The sequence below is a fragment of the Ovis canadensis genome, chromosome 15, assembly GCF_042477335.2.
Source record: "Ovis canadensis isolate MfBH-ARS-UI-01 breed Bighorn chromosome 15, ARS-UI_OviCan_v2, whole genome shotgun sequence".
NCBI classification, from domain to species: domain Eukaryota; kingdom Metazoa; phylum Chordata; class Mammalia; order Artiodactyla; family Bovidae; genus Ovis; species Ovis canadensis.
Genome location: NC_091259.1, coordinates 51,107,085 through 51,124,709, shown reverse-complemented (window position 1 = coordinate 51,124,709; position 17,625 = coordinate 51,107,085). Strand labels below are relative to the sequence as shown.

Here is a 17,625-nt window from a genome sequence, read left to right as displayed (position 1 = left end):
CAGGGATGGAATCCATGTCCTCTGCACTGGAAAGTAGATTCCCAACCACTGAACCACCAGGGAAGTCCTAAGACCTAGATAATTTTTGCATGTGTATGTAACTGTTGTAACCACTATTTAAACTGATACATAGAAAATTTCCATCATCCCAGAAAGTTCCTTGTTTGCTCTCTCTGTCAGTATCCTCTCTAGGGGTAACTACTATTCCGACTTCTACAACTACTGATTGATTTTCTATACTTTTGAATTTTAATGTAAGCAGAGTCATACAATATATACAGCATCTATATGTGTGACTTCTGTTTTTCAACATTGTCAGGGAGATTCATCCGTATCATGTGTGTATCAGTAATTTGTCCTTTTTTCATTTCAGTGTAGCATTCCAGTGCATGAATTTACTTATCCATTATTTTAATAGATGTTTTAGTCTTTTCGGTTTTGAATGATTGTAAAGAACACTGCCACAAATATTCATGTGCAAGTGTTTTGACAGACATAAACGCTAATTTCTTTAGAGTGTATGTCCAGTGTCATCAATTCAGTTCAGTCACTCAGTTGTGTCCAAATCTTTGCATGGACTGCAGCACGCCAGGCCTCCCTGTCCTTCACTATCTCCCGGAGCTTGCCCAAACTCACATCCATTGAGTTGGTGCTGACATCCAACCATCTCATCCTTTGTTGTCCCCTTCTCCTCTTGCCTTCAGTCTTTCCTGGCATCAGGGTCTTTTCCAATTTGTCAGTTCTTCGCATCAGGTGGCCAAAGTATTGGAGATTCAGCTTCAGCATCAGTCCTTCCAATGAGTATTCAGGGCTGATTTCCTTTAGGATGGACTGGTTTGATCTCCTTGGAGTCCAAGGGACTCTCAAGAGTCTTCTCCAACATCACAGTTCGAAAGCATTAATTCTTCGGCACTCAGCTTTCTTTATGGTCCAACTCACATTCATACTTGACTACTGGAAAAACCATAGATTTGACTACATGGACTTTTGCCAGTAAAGTAACATCTCTGCTTTTAAATATGCTGTCTAGGTTTGTCATAGCTTTTCTTCCAAGGTAATTCTACCTTATGGTGGTTTAATTTGCATTTCTTTGATGACTTAATCATGTTGAACACCTTTTCGTATGTTTATTTTTCATATTTTTTTTTCTCTTTAGTGAGACATCTGTGTAAGTCTTTTGTAGGCTTTTTGAGTTGTTTGTTTGTTTGTTTGTTTTTCCCAGTTTGCAGGAATTATCTATATATTCTGGATATAAATCCTTATGTCTTTGTCTTATGTATCTTATTAACTTGCTACTATTCATTACTTTTTAATAAACCTTTTATTTTAGAAGATTTAGAGCAGGAGGGGAGCTAACTCTTCTCTAAACTTTCACTAGAATTTGACTATGAAGCCATCTGGCCCTGGGCTTTTGTTTCTGGAAGGGTTTTTTTTTGTTTTTTTTAATCACAGTTTTGATTTCAGTGTTTGTGATTGGTCTGTTCATAGTTTGTGTTTCTTCCTGGTTCAGTCCTGGAAGATTGTATTTTGCTAAGAATCTGTCCACTTCTTTCATGCTGTCCATTTTATTGGCATATAGTCGCTTGCAGTAGTCTCATATGATCTTCTGTATTTCTGCATTGTCTGTCGTAACTTCTCCTTTTTCATTTCTGATTTTATTGATTTGAGTCATCTCCCTTTTTTTCTTAATGTATCTGGCTAATGGTTTATTAATTTTGTTTATCTTCTCAAGGAACCAGCTTTTGGTTTTATTGATCTTTGCTATTGTTTCTTTCATTTCTTTTTCATTTATTTCTGCGCTAATCTTTATGATTTCTTTCCTTCTATTAACTTTGGGTTTTTTTTTCTTTGGTTCTTTTTCTAGTTGACTTACATGTAAGGTTAGGTTTTTTATTTGACCTCTTTCTTGTTTCTTGAGGTAGTCTTGTATAGCTATAAACTTCCCTCTTAACACTGCTTTTGCTGAATCCCATAGGTTTTGAGTTGTTGTCATAGAATGAGTCTGCGAGTGATCCTCCCTCTGCAATTTTTGGAAGAGTTTAAGCAGGATAGGTGTTAGCACTTCTCTAAACTTTTGGTAGAATTTGAACTTTTTATTTTAGAATAGCTTTAGGTTTACAGAGTTTACAAAGATAGAACAGAGCTCACCCATACTGCACATCTAGTTTCCCCTATTATTAACATTAGCATTAATGAACCACTACTGATACATTATTATTAACTGAAGTCCTTAGTTTATTCAGATGTTCTGTTTTTCTTAATGTCCTTTTTCTTTTTTAGCATCCTATCCAGAATGCTACATGGTATTTAACATTTATGTCTTCTCAGACTCCTCTTGGTTACAATGTTTATTATTTAAAAAAAAAAAAAAGTTTTTTCTTTTTTGTCTGAGTCATGCAGTTTGTGGGATCTTAGTTCCCTGACTTGGGATTGAACATAGGCCCACAGCAGGGAAAGCACAGAATCCTAACCACTGGACCACTAGGGAACTCCCCCTAAACTTTTTATTATTATGCAATTATAGATTCACAGGAAGTTGCAAAAATAGTACAGAGGAGTCCTGTGTATTCTTTACCCCATTTCCCCATTGCATCTTGGACATTAGCACAATATTAAAACCAAGAAGTTGACATTGGTACAATGTGTGTGTATAGTTCTATGCCATATTATCAAATGTGTTGATTCATGTAGCAGCCGCTGCAATCAAGATTCAGAGCTATTCTGGGGACTTCCCTGGCAGTCCAGTGGTTAAGATTTTGGACTTCCACTGCAGGGGGCATGTGTTCAATTCCTGGTCAGGGAACTAAGATCCTACATGCAGTGTAGCCAGAAAAAGAGAAAAAAAGATATGGAGCTATTCCATAATCACATCTTCCTTAGTGTTTTCCCTTTTAAAGTCACATAACTTCTTTTCTTTCTTCTCCACCACCATCTCTAACCCTTGATAACCACAAATTTGTTCTCTACTTATATAATTTCATCATTCTGCCACTATTGATTTTTGAATTGACTTTAGTTTTTAGGGCAGTTGTAGAATAATAGAAAAAGTGAGCAGCAAGTACAGAGAATTCCCACTTATCCCTTCACCTCTCCCCACTCAGCTTCCCCTGTCCTTAACATCTTGCATTAGTGGGTACATTTGCTATAGCTGATGAGCTGATATTGATATATTATTATCATTTTTTACTACTTAATATTATTTAAAACTTTTTTATTTTGTATTGGGGTACAGTGTGTGTGTTTGGGCTTCCCAGGTGGCTCAGTGGGTAAAGAACCTACCTGCAGTGCAGGAGACACAGGAGATATGGGTTCGATTCCTGGGTCAGGAAGATCCCCTGAAGGAAGTGACTGAGCCGGAGCACAGTGAGTGTTTAGTCACTCAGTTGTGTCTGACTCTGCAACCCTTTGGACTGTAGCCCACCAGGCTCCTTGGTATATAGAATTTTTCAGGCAAGAATACTGGAGTGGGTTGCTATTTCCTTCTCCAGGGAATCTTCCTAGCCCAGGCATCGAACCCACATCTCCTATATCACCTGCACTGCAGGCAGATTCTTTACCCACTGAGCCATCAGGGAAGCTCCTCTGAAATGGTGTGTAGACGATTAATAATGCTGGGCTTCCCTGGTAGCTCAGTTGGTAAAAATTCCTCCTGCAATGCAGGAGATCCAGACACAATTCCTGAGACGGGAAGATCCCCTGGAGAAGGGATAGGCTCTTCACTTCAGTATTTCTGGCCTTCACTGGTGACAGTCGGTAAAGAATCTGTCCTCAATGCAGGACACCTGGGTTTGATCCCTGGGTTGGGAAGATCCCCTGGAGGAGGGCATGGCAACCCACTCTATTCTTGCCCAGAAAATCACCATGAACAGAGGAGCCTGGTGGGCTGCAGTCCATGAGGTTGCAAAGAGTCGGACATGATTGAGTGACGAAGCGCACAGTGCTGTGTTAGTTTCAGGTGAACAGCGAGGGGACTCAGCCATGCATATACATGTATCCACTGATATTGCTGTATTATAATATTTACTGACATCCACAGTTTACATTAAGGTTCACTCTTCGTCTTGTATATTCTATGGGTTTTGACAAATGTATGGTGACATATGAGGTTCCCTGGTGGCTTAGACTGTAAAGCGTCTGCCTGTGATGTGGGAGACGAGGGTTCAATCCCTGGGTCGGGAGGATCCCCTGGAGAAGGAAATGGCAACCCACTCCAGTACTCTTGCCTAGAAAATCCCATGGATGGAGGACCCTGGTGGGCTATAGTCCATGGGGTCTCAAAGAGTCGGACACGACTGAGCGACTTCACTCACTCATAGTGGCATCTATGCAATATTACTGTATCAAATAGAATAGTTTCATTGGCAAAAAATCCCCTGTGCTCTACCTATTCATCTCTTTCTCCCTGAGCCTCTGGCAACCACTAATCTACTCACTTTTTTCATAGTTTTGCCTTTTCCAGAATGTCATATGGTTAGAATCATATAGTATGTAGTCTTTTCATATTGGCTTTGTTCATTTCCTGATATACACTTATGTTTCCACTATATTTTTGTGGTTTGATAGCTTGTTTCTTTTCAGTTCAGTTCAGTTGCTCAGTCGTGTCCGACTCTTTGTGACCCCATGAATTGCAGCACTCCAGGCCTCCCTGTCCATCACCAACTCCTGGAGTTCACCCAAACCCATGTCCATCGAGTCAGTGATGCCATCCAACCATCTCATCCTCTGTCATCCTCTTCTCCTCCTGCCCTCAATCCCTCCCAGCATCAGTGTCTTTTCAAATGAGTCAGCTCTTCACATCAGGTGGCCAAAGTACTGGAGTTTCAGCTTCAATATCAGTCCTTCCAGTGAACACCCAGGACTGATCTCCTTTAGAATGGACTGGTTGGATCTCCTTGCAGTCCAAGGGACTCTCAAGAGTCTTCTCCAACACCGCAGTTCAAAAGCATCAATTCTTTGGCACTCAGCTTTCTTTATAGTTCAACTCTCACATCCAAACATGACTACTGGAAAAACCATAGCCTTGACTAGATGGACCTTAGTTGGCAAAGTAATGTCTCTGCTTTTGAATATGCTATCTAGGTTGGTCATAACTTTCCTTCCAAAGACTGTCTTTTAATTTCATGGCTGCAGTCACCATCTGCAGTGATTTTGGAGCTCAAAAAAAATAAAGTCAGCCACTGTTTCCACTGTTTCCCCATCTGTTTCCCATGAAGTGATGGGTCCAGAAGCCATAATCTTCATTTTCTGAATGTTGAGCTTAAACCAACTTTTTCACTCTCCTCTTTCACTTTCATCAAGAGGCTCTTTAGTTCTTTACTTTTTGTCATAAAGGTGGTGTCATCTGCATATCTGAGGTTATTGATATTTCTCCCAGCAATCTTGATCCCAGCTTGTGCTTCCTCCAGCCCAGCGTTTCTCATGATGTACTCTGCATAGAAGTTAAATAAGCAGGGTGACAATACACAGCCTTGATGTACTCCTTTTCCTATTTGGAACCAGTCTGTTGTTCCATGTCCAGGTCTAACTGTTGCTTCCTGACCTATATACAGGTTTCTCAAGAGTCAGGTCGGGTGGTCTGGTATTCCCATCTCTTTCAAAATTTTCCACAATTTATTGTGATCCACACAGTCAAAGGCTTTGGCATTGTCAATAAAGCAGAAATAGATGTTTTTCCGGAACTCTCTTCCTTTTTTGATGATCCAGCGGATGTTGGCAATTTGATCTCTGGTTCCTCTGCCTTTTCTAAAACCAGCTTGAACATTTGGAAGTTCACGGTTCATGTATTGCTGAAGCCTGGTATGGAGAATTCTGAGCATTACTTTATTAGCGTGTGAGATGAGTGCAGTTGTGTGGTAGTTTGAGCATTCTTTGCCATTGCCTTTCTTCAGGATTGGAATGAAAACTGACCTTTTCCAGTCCTGTGGCCACTGCTGAGGTTTCCAAACGTGCTGGCATATTGAGTGCAGCACTTTCACAGCATCATCTTCCAGGATTTGAAATAGCTCAACTGGAATTCCATCACCTCTACTAGCTTTGTTCATAGTGATGCTTCTTAGGGCCCACTTGACTTCACATTCCAGGATGTCTGGCTCTAGGTGAGAGATCACACCATCGTGATTATCTTGGTCGTGAAAATCCTTTTTGTACAGTTCTTCTGTGTATTCTTGCCACCTCTTCTTAATATCTTCTGCTTCTGTTAGGTCCCTACCATTTCTGTCCTCATTGTGCCCATCTTTGCATGAAATGTTCCTTTGGTATCTAATTTTCTTGAAGAGGTCTCTAGTCTTTCCCATTCTGTTGTTTTCCTCTATTTCTTTGCATTGATCGCTGAGGAAAGCTTTCTTATCCCTTCTTGCTATTCTTTGGAACTCTGCATTCAGGTGCTTACATCTTTCCTTTTCTCCTTTGCTATTCACTCCTCTTCTTTTCACAGCTGTTCGTAAGGCCTCCTCAGACAGCCATTTTGCTTTTTTGCATTTCTTTTCCATGGGGATGGTCTTGATTCCTGTCTCCTGTACAATGTCACAAACCTCCGTCCATAGTTCGTCAGGCACTCTGTCTATCAGATCTAGTCCCTTAAATCTATTTCTCACTTCCGCTGTATAGTCATAAGGGATTTGATTTAGGTCATACCTGAATGGTTTTCTCCACTTTCTTCAATTTCAGTCTAAATTTGGCAATAAGGAGTTCATGATCCAAGCCACAGTCAGCTCCCAGTCTTCTTTTTGCTGACTGTATAGAGCTTCTCCATCTTTGGCTGCAAAGATTATAATCAATCTGATTTCAGTGTCGACCATCTGGTGATGTCCATGTGTAGAGTCTTCTCTTGTGTTGTTGGAAAAGGGTGTTTGCTATGACCAGTGCGTTCTCTTGGCAAAACTCTTTTAGCCTTTGTCCTGCTTCATTCCGTACTCCAAGGCCAAATTTGCCTGTTACTCCAGGTGTTTCTTGACTTCCTACTTTTGCATTCCAGTCCCCTATAATGAAAAGGACATCTTTTTGGGGTGTTAGTTCTAGAAGGTCTTGTAGGTCTTCATAGAACTGCTCAACTTCAGCTTCTTCAGCATTACTGGTCGGGGCATAGACTTGGATTACCATGATATTGAATGGTTTGCCTTGGAAACAAACAGAGATCATTCTGTTGTTTTTGAGATTGCATCCAAGTAATGCGTTTCAGACTCTTGTTGACTATGATGGCTACTCCATTTCTTCTAAGAGATTCCTGCCCACAGTAGTAGCTATAACGGTCATCTGAGTTAAATTCACCCATTCCAGTCCATCTTAGTTCATTGATTCCTAGAATGTCGACGTTCACTCTTGTCATCTCCTGTTTGACCACTTCCAATTTGCCTTGATTCATGGACCTAACATTCCAGGTTCTTATGCAGTATTGCTCTTTACAACATCGAACACTGCTTCCATCACCAGTCCCATTCACAACTGGGTATTGTTTTCGCTTTGGCTTCATCCCTTCATTCTTTCTGGAGTTATTTCTCCACTGATCTCCAGTAGCATATTGGGCACCTACCGACCTGGGGAGTTCATCTTTCAGTGTCCGATCCTTTTGCCTTTTCCTACTGTTCATGGGGTTCTCAAGGCAAGAATACTGAAGTGGTTTGCCATTCCCTTCTCCAGTGGACCACATTCTGTCGTAATCTCCACCACGACTCAGCCTTCTTAGGTGGCCCCAGACAGCATGGCTTAGTTTCATTGAATTAGACAAGACTGTGGTCCATGTGATCAGATTGGGTATCCCCTCTCTCAGTGCCTACCATTTTACTTACTTTGTCTTACCTTGGACGTGGGGTCTCTCTTCACGGCTGCTCCAGCAAAGTGCAGCCACTGCTTTTTTTGTTTCTTTTCATTTGCTGAGCAATATCCCATTGTACGGATTTACTCTGGTTTGTTTATCCATTCACCTATTGAAAAACATCTTGGTTGCTTCCAAGTTTTGGCAATTCTGAATAAAACTACAATAAACATTCATGTACTGATTTTCATTTGTACATAAGTTTTCACCTCATTTGTGTAAATACCAAAGAGTATGATTGCTGGATCATATAGTAAGTGTATTTTAGTTTTGTTAAGAAACTGCCAAACTGTCTTTCAAAGTGACTATACTATTTTGCATTTCCACACAGTGAATGTGAGTTTCTGTGGCTTCACATTCTTGTCAGAATTTGGTGTTGTCAGAGTTTTGGATCTTAGTCATGTACAACAATAGCTATACAGTAGCATTTTGTTGTTTTAACTTGCAATTCCCTAATGACATATGAGGGCTTCCCTGGTGCCTCAGTCAGTAAAGAATCTGTCTGCGATGCAGGACACCTGGGTTTGATCCCTGGGTTGGGAAGATCCCCTGGAGGAGGGCATGGCAACCCACTCCAGTATTCTTGTCTGGAATCCCCATGGACAGAGGAGCCTGGCTGGCTACAGTCTGTGGTGTCTCAAAGAGTTGGACACGACTGAGCGACTAAGCACAATGACATATGATGTTGAACATATTTTCATATACTTATCTGCCCTCTGTATATCTTCTTTAGTGAGGAGTCTGTTCAAAGTGTGTGTGTGTGTGTGTGCACACTAAGTCACTCAATAGTGTCCAACTCTTTTCGACCCCATGGACCTGTAACCCACCAGGCTCCTCTGTCCATGGAATTTCCCAGGGAAGAATGCTGGAGTGGGTTGTCATTTTCTACGCCAGGGGATCTTCCTGACCCAGGGATTGAATGGCCATTCTTGAGTCTCCTGCATTGGCAGGCAAATTCTTTACCACTAGGGCCACGTGGGAAGCCCCATCTGTTCAAATAACTCTTGGTTAAATTACCTTACATTGTTTACTCTGTGTGCAGGGCTCATACTAGCTGTTTGATATATGTGACCTTATAACAATCTAATGATAAAATTGCTGTTGTTCCTGTTTTATAGCAAAAAATCCCCTTGGCTCCTCAGTCATGTGAAAACTAGGAAGTTGTAGGGTCAAGATTTAACCCAAGTTTGTCTCTTATGCTAATGTACCTTCTACTAAACTATAATGGTACTGAAGCTCTATGGCTAACTAGAATAATTTTTGCCAGCTGAAAGCTATGTGTTTCTGGATCAGCTCTTAATGAGACTGCCTTCCTAGAAAATGAAGTCCACCAAATTACCAATCACGGACCTCCTTCCCAGGAAATGAGGTATTCTGACCTCAGGTTTTCTGGTTATTGGGACCAACACTACCTCACATATATTCTGACTGCTTTCTCCCTTTCAATCTGCTTGTTGGGCTAGATCTGCATATAAAAGGACTGTGGAAAGTATGTAGCAAATTTCACCCCATTATGAGTGAACAGATAAAAGGAAACTTATCCATTGTGAATTAAAATAATAATCTTCATATGCAATTTCTCTTTCTGTTCTAATGGTTATCCTGACTACTTTATGTTATAAAGAGAGTACCTGTACCTATCCACAGTAGCTAAAAATGACAGTCTTCTGTTTTCGATCTCATTGGAGTAACAGTGAACACCTCCTGCTGTAAATAACTAGAAACTGGACAAAATATATGAAATAGCTGCTTTCAGATTTCAAACAAGGAGAAGAAGTGCGATCCTTGAAAGGAAGAAAATAAATGAGGCAGGCCCTATAGTTTCCCCAGTTTTCTGTCTGGAGGCACAGTTTGAACCATAGGGCAGAAAGGGGCTTACCATAAGAAGTATTATGGTCTTACTGAGTCATAGAGACAGAATTTGAACTTTAGAGAGGTCAAGGTGATTGTGATAGCAGAGTAGGGTTTCTGAAAGGAGAGGACTTTGCAGAAACAGAACTCGAGAAATACACATGAAGTCCCCTTGAATCTTTGTTGAATATTACATAATTTGATGCCTTTGAAATATGGTGCTGGAGAAGACTCCTGAGAGTCCCTGGGACAGCAAGGAGATCAAACCAGTCAATCTTAAGGGAAATCAACCCTGAATACTTGTTGGAAGGACTGATGCTGAAGCTGAAGCTCCAGTATTTTGGTCATCTGATGTGAACAGTCGACTCATTGGAAAAGTCCCTGATGCTGGGAAAGACTGAGAGATGAGGACATCAGAGAGTAAGATGACTGGATGGCATCACCAACGCAATGGACATGAACTTGGGCAAACTTTAGGAGATGGTGAGGGACAGAGAAGCCTGAGATGCTGCTGCAGTCTACTCCTATCAGCCAGACTCCAAAGACCTTGTTGATCACTTGGGACATTAATAGAACCCCAAAAGCCACACCTTAGTTTTACTGTAAAATAGCCCTATAATAAATGATGACTTAGACTTACCCTTAGAAACCTTGTAAACAAGGCTTGCAGGTGTCAAATTGAACCCCAAATAATTTACTGCAGACCAGGACAAAGCATTCATTAAAGAAAGACTAAAAAATTCACTTAGTCAGCAACATAAATTTTACTATATTATCCAATAAAGAAATTACTAGATCTGGGGCTTTCCTGGTGGCTCCTGCCAATGCAGGAGACACAGGTTCAATCCCTGATCTGGGAAGATCCCACATGCTGTGGAGCGACTAAGCCCATGCACCACAGCTACTGAGCCTGTGCTCTAGAGACACAACTACCGAGCCTACATACCGCAGCTGCTAAAGCCCGTGCACCCTACAGCCTGTACTCTACAAGAAAAGCCACTGTGATGAGAAGCCCGCGCACCACAGTTAGATAGCAGCCCCACTCGCCACAGCTAGAGAAAAATCCTGCACAGCAATGAAGACCCAGTACAGCCAAAAGTAACTAGATTAAAAAATAATATTTACCAAACTTGGCAAGAAGTAGCAAAATGTGATACAAATTCCTAGTAACAGGAGTGAAAGAAGGGATGTCACTACATATGCTGCTGATATCAAATGTGAATATTATAAACCATTTATTCTAATAAATTAGACAACTTATATGAGAGAGACAAATTCCTTGATAGACACATATTGTCAAAACTGACTTAAGAAAAGTAGAAAATCTGAATAGTCCTATATCCATTAAAACTTAAATTCATAATTGAAAATGTTTCCAAAAAGAAAACTCCAAGCGTCTGATGGTTTCACTGTTGAATTCTACCAACTATTTAAGGAAGAAATAATACCAGTCCTACATAAATTCTTTCAGAAAACAAAAGAGGAAGGAAATATTTTATGAGGCTAGCATTATCCTAATACCAAAACCAGGTAAAACCATTTAGGAACGGAGGACTACTGAACAAAAGCCCTCATTAAGATAGACGTACATATCTTCAAAAAAATTTAGCTAATTGAGTACAGCAATATACAAAAATGGCAATACACTATGACCAAGTGTAGTTTATTCATGGAAAGCAATACGTGAAAATCAATTAGTGTAATTCACCACTTTAACAGAATAAAGAATAAAATCCATATGGTGATATTAAGAGTTCAAGAAAAAGATTTGACAGAATTCAACACCATGTTCATGTTAAAAGCTTTAAGAAAATTAGGAACAAATGGGAACTTTTAAAATCTCACAAAATGGGCTTCCTTGGTGGTATGGTGGATAAGAATCCACCTGCCAATGCAGGGGACATGAGTTTGATTTCTGGTCTGAGAAGATTCCACTGCTTTGGAGCAACTAAGTCCATGCGCCCAACTACTGAACCCAAGCTCTAGAGCCCTAGGGCTGAAACTGCTGAAGCCTGTGCTCCTAGAGCCCATGCTCTGCAACAAGAGAAGCCAGAACAATGAGAAGCCTGTGCACAGCAACGAAGAGCAGCCCCTGTTTGTGGCAACTATAGAAAGCCTACAAGCAGCATTGAAGAGCCAGCATGACCAAAAAAAAAAACCTCACAGAGAGAATCTGAAAAAGAGTAAAAAAAGTTGAGCGGATTTATACTTCCTAGGGCTATGGCCACCCACTCCAGTACTCTTGCCTGGAAAATCCCACGGATGGAGGAGCCTTGGTAGGCTGCAGGCCATGGGGTCGCTAAGAGTTGGACACGACTGAGCGACTTCACTTTCACTTTTCCCTTTCATGCATTGGAGAAGGAAATGGCAACCCACTCCAGTGTTCTTGCCTGGAGAATCCCAGGGACAAGGGAGCCTGGTAGGCTGCCGTCTATGGGGTCGCACAGAGTCAGACACGACTAAAGCGATTTAGCAGCAGCAGAAGCAGCAGGGCTAAAGAGTAAGGGGTGGGGGGAAATGTATCTGGAAATGCAAATAACCTAGAATAATCTAAACATTTTGAAAAGGAATAAAAAAAAAGTTGGAGGATTTATACTACCTGACTTTAAGACTTACTAGTAACCTACAGTCCATGGGGTGGCAAAGAGTCTTACATGACTGAAGGGATTGAGCATGCACACAGTAACCTATGGTATCAAGACACTGTGATATTGGCATTCCCTGGAGGAGGGCATGGCAACCCACTCCAGTATTCTTGCCTGGAGAATCCCACGGACAGAGGAGCCTTGCTGGCTACAGCCCAGGGGGTTGAAGAGTTTGACATGGCTGAAATGACTTAGCACACACACATGTGATCTTGGCATAGGAACAGAAAAACAGATCAGTGGAACAAAATAGACAGTTCAGACATAAAGTGAAAGTGAAAGGTACTCAGTTCAGTTCAGTTCAGTCTCTCAGTCGTGTCCGACTCTTTGCGAACCCATGAATTGCAGCACACCAGGCCTCCCTGTCCATCACCAACTCCCGAAGTTCACCCAAACCCATTGTCCATAGCGTCGGTGATGCCATCCAGCCATCTCATTCTCTGTCGTCCCCTTCTCCTCCTGCCCCCAATCCCTCCCAGCATCAGAGTCTTTTCCAATGAGTCAACTCTTCTCATGAGGTGGCCAGAGTATTGGAGTTTCAGCTTTAGCATCACTCCTTCCAAAGAACACCCAGGACTGATCTCCTTTAAAATGGACTGGTTGGATCTCCTTGCAGTCCAAGGGACTCTCAAGAGTCTTCTCCAACACCACAGTTCAAAACCATCAATTATTTGGCGCTCAGCTTTCTTCACAGTCCAACTCTCACATCCATACATGACCACTGGAAAAACCATAGCCTTGACTAGACGGACCTTTGTTGGCAAAATAATGTCTCTGCTTTTGAATATGCTATCTAGGTTGGTCATAACTTTCCTTCCAAGGAGTAAGCATCTTTTAATTTCATGGTTGCAGTCACCATCTGCAGTGATTTTGGAGCCCCCCCAAAATAAAATCTGTCAGTTTCCCCATCTATTTCCCATGAAGTGATGGGACCAGATACCATGATCTTCATTTTCTGAATGTTGAGCTTTAAACCAACTTTTTCACTCTCCTCTTTCACTTTCATCAAGAGGCTCTTTAGTTCTTCACTACTGCCATAAGGTTGGTATCATCTGCATGCTGAGGTTATTGATATTTCGCCCGGCAATCTTGATTCCAGCTTGTGTTTCTTCCATCCCAGCGTTTCTCATGATGTACTCTGATATAAGTTAAATAAGCAGGGTGACAATATACAGCCTTGATGTACTCCTTTTCCTATTTGGAACAAGTCTGTTGCTCCATGTCCAGTTCTAACTGTTGCTTCCTGACCTGCATACAGGTTTCTCAAGAGGCAGGTTCAGGTGGTCTGGTATTCCCATCTCGTGAAGAATTTTTCACAGTTTATTGTGATCCACACAGTCAAAGGCTTTGGCATAGTCAATAAAGGAGAAATATATGTTTTTCTGGAACTCTCTTGCTTTTTCCATGATCCAGCGGATATTGGCAATTTGATCTCTGGTCCCTCTGTCTTTGCTAAAACCAAATTGAACATCTGGAAGTTCATGGTTCACGTATTGCTGAAGCGTGCCTTGGAGAATTTTGAACATTACTTTACTAGCGTGTGAGATGAGTGTAATTGTGCAGTAGTTTGAGCATTCTTTGGCATTGCCTTTCTTTGGGATTGGAATGATAACTTTTCCAGTCCTGTGGCCACTGCTGAGTTTTCCAGATTTGCTGTCATATTGAGTGCAGCACTTTCACAGCATCATCTTCCAGGATTTGAAATAGCTCAACTGGAATTCCATTACCTCCACTAGCTTTGTTCGTAGTGATGCTTTCTAAGGCCCACTTGACTTCACATTCCAGGATGTCTGGCTCTAGGTGAGTGATCACACCATCGTGATTATCTTGGTTGAGAAGATCTTTTTTGTACAGTTCTTTTGTGTATTCTTGCCACCTCTTGTTAATATCTTCTGCTTCTGTTAAAGGTGCTCAGTTGTGTCCAATTCTTTGCAACCCCATGGACTGTATAGTCTATGGAATTCTCTAGGTCAGAATACTGGAGTGGGTAGCTTTTCCCTTCTCCAGGGGATCTTCCCAATCCAGGGATCAAATACAGGTCTCCCGCATTGCAGGAGGATTCTTTATCAGCTGAGCTACAAGCGAAGCTCAAGAATACTGGAATGGGTAGCCTATCTCTTCTCCAGTGGATCTTCTCAACCCAGGAATCAAACCAGGGTCTCCTTCATTGCAGGCATATGCTTTACCAACTGAGCTATCAGGGAAGCCCTCAGACATAAATATACACACATATATTTGGTGAGCTGATTTTCAACAAAGTGGCCAAGTGAGTCAGTGATCAAAGAGTAAGCTTTTTAACAAATTGTGCTATAGCAGGAGGAGAAGGGAATGACCGAGGATGAGATGGCTGGATGGCATCACGGACTCGATGGACGTGAGTCTGAGTGAGCTCCGGGAGATGGTGACGAACAGGGAGGCCTGGCGTGCTGCGGTTCATGGGGTTGCATAGAGTCGGACGCGACTGAGCGACTGAACTGACTGACTGACTGAACTGGCTATCCATATGCCCCCTCACACCATACACACAAAAAATTAATTCAACCTGAATCATAAATGAAAACATGAATGCTAAAACTATAAAAATTCTATTAGAAAATATGAGAAAATCTTTACATTCTTGAAGTAAGATTTCTTATATGGAACACAAAAAGCACAATTATAAAAGAAACAGATGCATTGGACTCTATCAAAATAAAAAACTACGTTTTGAAAGACCTATTAAGAAAATGAAAAAAAAAAAAAAGAAAATGAAAAGATGCAAACTGAAAGAGTCACAAAACAGAAATCTGACATAAGAATTGTACCCAGAGTATCTTACAACCCAATAGCAGTAAGGCAACAACCCAGTTTTAAAAACAAGCAAAACAGGGTATTCCCTGGCAGCCCAGTGGATAGGACCATGGCCCAGGTTCAATTCCTGGTAGAGGAACTAAGATCCCAAAAGCCACATGGTATGACAAAATAAATAAATAAATAAATAAGACAGGCAAAACAGATACTTTTATAGATATACAGATACTACAAATAGATATTATGGCACATGAAAAGATGCTCAACATTAGTAAGCCATCAGAGAAAAGCATCATGTACATTATTACACATCTACTATAGAAGATACACTTAAAAGACTGATAATTCAAACTGTTGATGAAGATGTCCATAATTGCTGGTGGGAATGTAAAATTATACAACCAATTTCAGAAATGACTAGGCAGTTTCTTGTAAAGCTACATATATACTTTCCATGCAAACCAGTCTTTCCATTCTTAGCTATTTACAAAGAAATGAAAACATATATTCACACAAAGGTTCATACACAAATGTACATATTATCTTTATTATGATAGTGAAAAACTGGAAATGACCCAAAGAGCCGTTAACAGATGAAAGGATGATTGTTGTATATCTAGTCAATGGATAGCCGTTTAGCAATGAGGAAGGAAGACCTATATACTCAACATCATAGAAATAATCTCAGAAACACTGCAGTGAGTGGGGAAAAAAAGCCAGACATAAAAAGTGCTTACTGAATGCTTCCATTTTTATGAAACTGCTGCTAAGTCGCTTCAGTCATGTCCGACTCTGTGCGACCCCACAGACGGCAGCCCACCAGGGTCCACCTTCCCTGGATTCTCCAGGCAAGAACACTGGAGTGGATTGCCATTCCTTTCTCCATTTTATGAAACTAGGAATGACAAATCTAACTGATAGTAATAGAAAGCACATTAGAGGGTTTATGTGTCATGGGGCTGAGCATGTCAAGGTTGACTAGGAAGGGCTAATGGACAGAATCTATATGTTGATTATGGTGGTGTTACATGGTGTATGATTTGGTGAAAATTCATTGATTTTGTGTAAATTATACCTTGATGAAGCTGAGCGTCAGAAAATTGTTATATGGTTTAGGACTTAAACTTCGATTTTGTGTAGGTTAGTGTGTTTCTAAAAGCTTGGCCTCTCTGTACAAATACCAGGGCTGAATCAAATCTTGGAGACAGGGTTTTGGATGAAATAGAAAAGGATAGCTTTATTCCATTGCCAAGCAAAGGGAGACACATCAGGCTTCTGCCTCAAAAAGCTATGTATCTCAACCCCAAAGAACTCAATGAGGGTTTTTATAACAGAAAATCAAAGATGGGGTCTCTGACAAGATTAGGGTGTGTGCAGGGTCTTCAGGGGTAGGGTCTCCTAATCTTGATGAACTTATCTGGTCCCTTTCATCTTGCCTCAGACAATTTTTGGCTGTTCCTTCCTTGATTAGCGATTGTTCTAATCTGCCCTTTGGAACTCAAGGTCATAATAGCTGAGGTCTTGCCTACAAGAAGTGGAGGGCAGAAAGGTCTGTAAGCCTGGAAGCCTCACAGGGCCCTGCTTGGTTTCAAATGTACTTAAAAGAAATGCAGTAATAAAATTGACAAGGGACCTCCCTAGTGGTCCAGCAGTTTAGAATCTGCCTACCAATGCCAGAGACACGGGTCTTATCCCTGGTAGGGAACTAAGATCCCACATGCTGAAAGGTGACTCAGTCCGAAAGCCGCAACTACTGAGCCTTGTGCATTCCAGAGCCTGCACACCACAACGAAGACCCAGCACAGCCAAAAAGAAAACTTAAAATGAAAATAAAATTTACAAGATTGTCTTTTACCTTTCTTTGCATATACTAAGCTTTATAAAGACACATATGTACCAAATGGCCCTTTCTTCACTTTCTTTCAGTTTCCTTCCTTGCCCTCTCCTCAGTCCTTTCCTTAATACCAATAACAATTTATGTTTGTAATGAGCATTCGAATTACAAAGCACTTTCCAACCTCATTTCATTCTCAGAATAACTTTGAGAGTCTGGGATAGAATTCTTTTCTCCATTTTATAAATGATGAAACCAAAAATTTAGGGCCAATGAGGTAAAAAACATTTTACCGAAGGCAGCACAGTTTGTATGTGCCTCACAACATAATCAATAGCTTTTTTCTTAGCTTCCGTGCCTTTTTTTTTTAACCCCTCTACACTTTAAATTGTTTAGAGTAAAAATCTTCCCAAGGTGTGAAAATAAATCCCACTTAGTGACAAATATAATGATGTCTTTTAAAACAAATATTCATTTATTTGACTGCATCAGTTCTTAGTTGCGGCACATTGGATTTTCGATCTTCTTTGCATAAGTAGTATCTAGTTCTCTGATCACGAATCAAACCCTGACCAGGGATCAACCCCTCTTAGCCACTGGACGACCAGGGAAGTCCCACAGGATGTCTTGACAAAATCCAGTCACCTCAGTCTGGGCCTTAATATGCCCTTAGGTGCTAGGTACTTATGATCAAG

The 17,625-nt window shown here is 41.0% G+C and overlaps 1 protein-coding gene across 2 annotated transcripts in view; it reads left to right on the top strand.

Annotated features, from left to right (window-relative positions):
• Positions 1–17,625, top strand: part of IPO7 (importin 7) — a 67,701-nt gene that overhangs the window by 3,220 nt on the left and 46,856 nt on the right. The gene's annotated exons all lie outside the window — the stretch shown is intronic.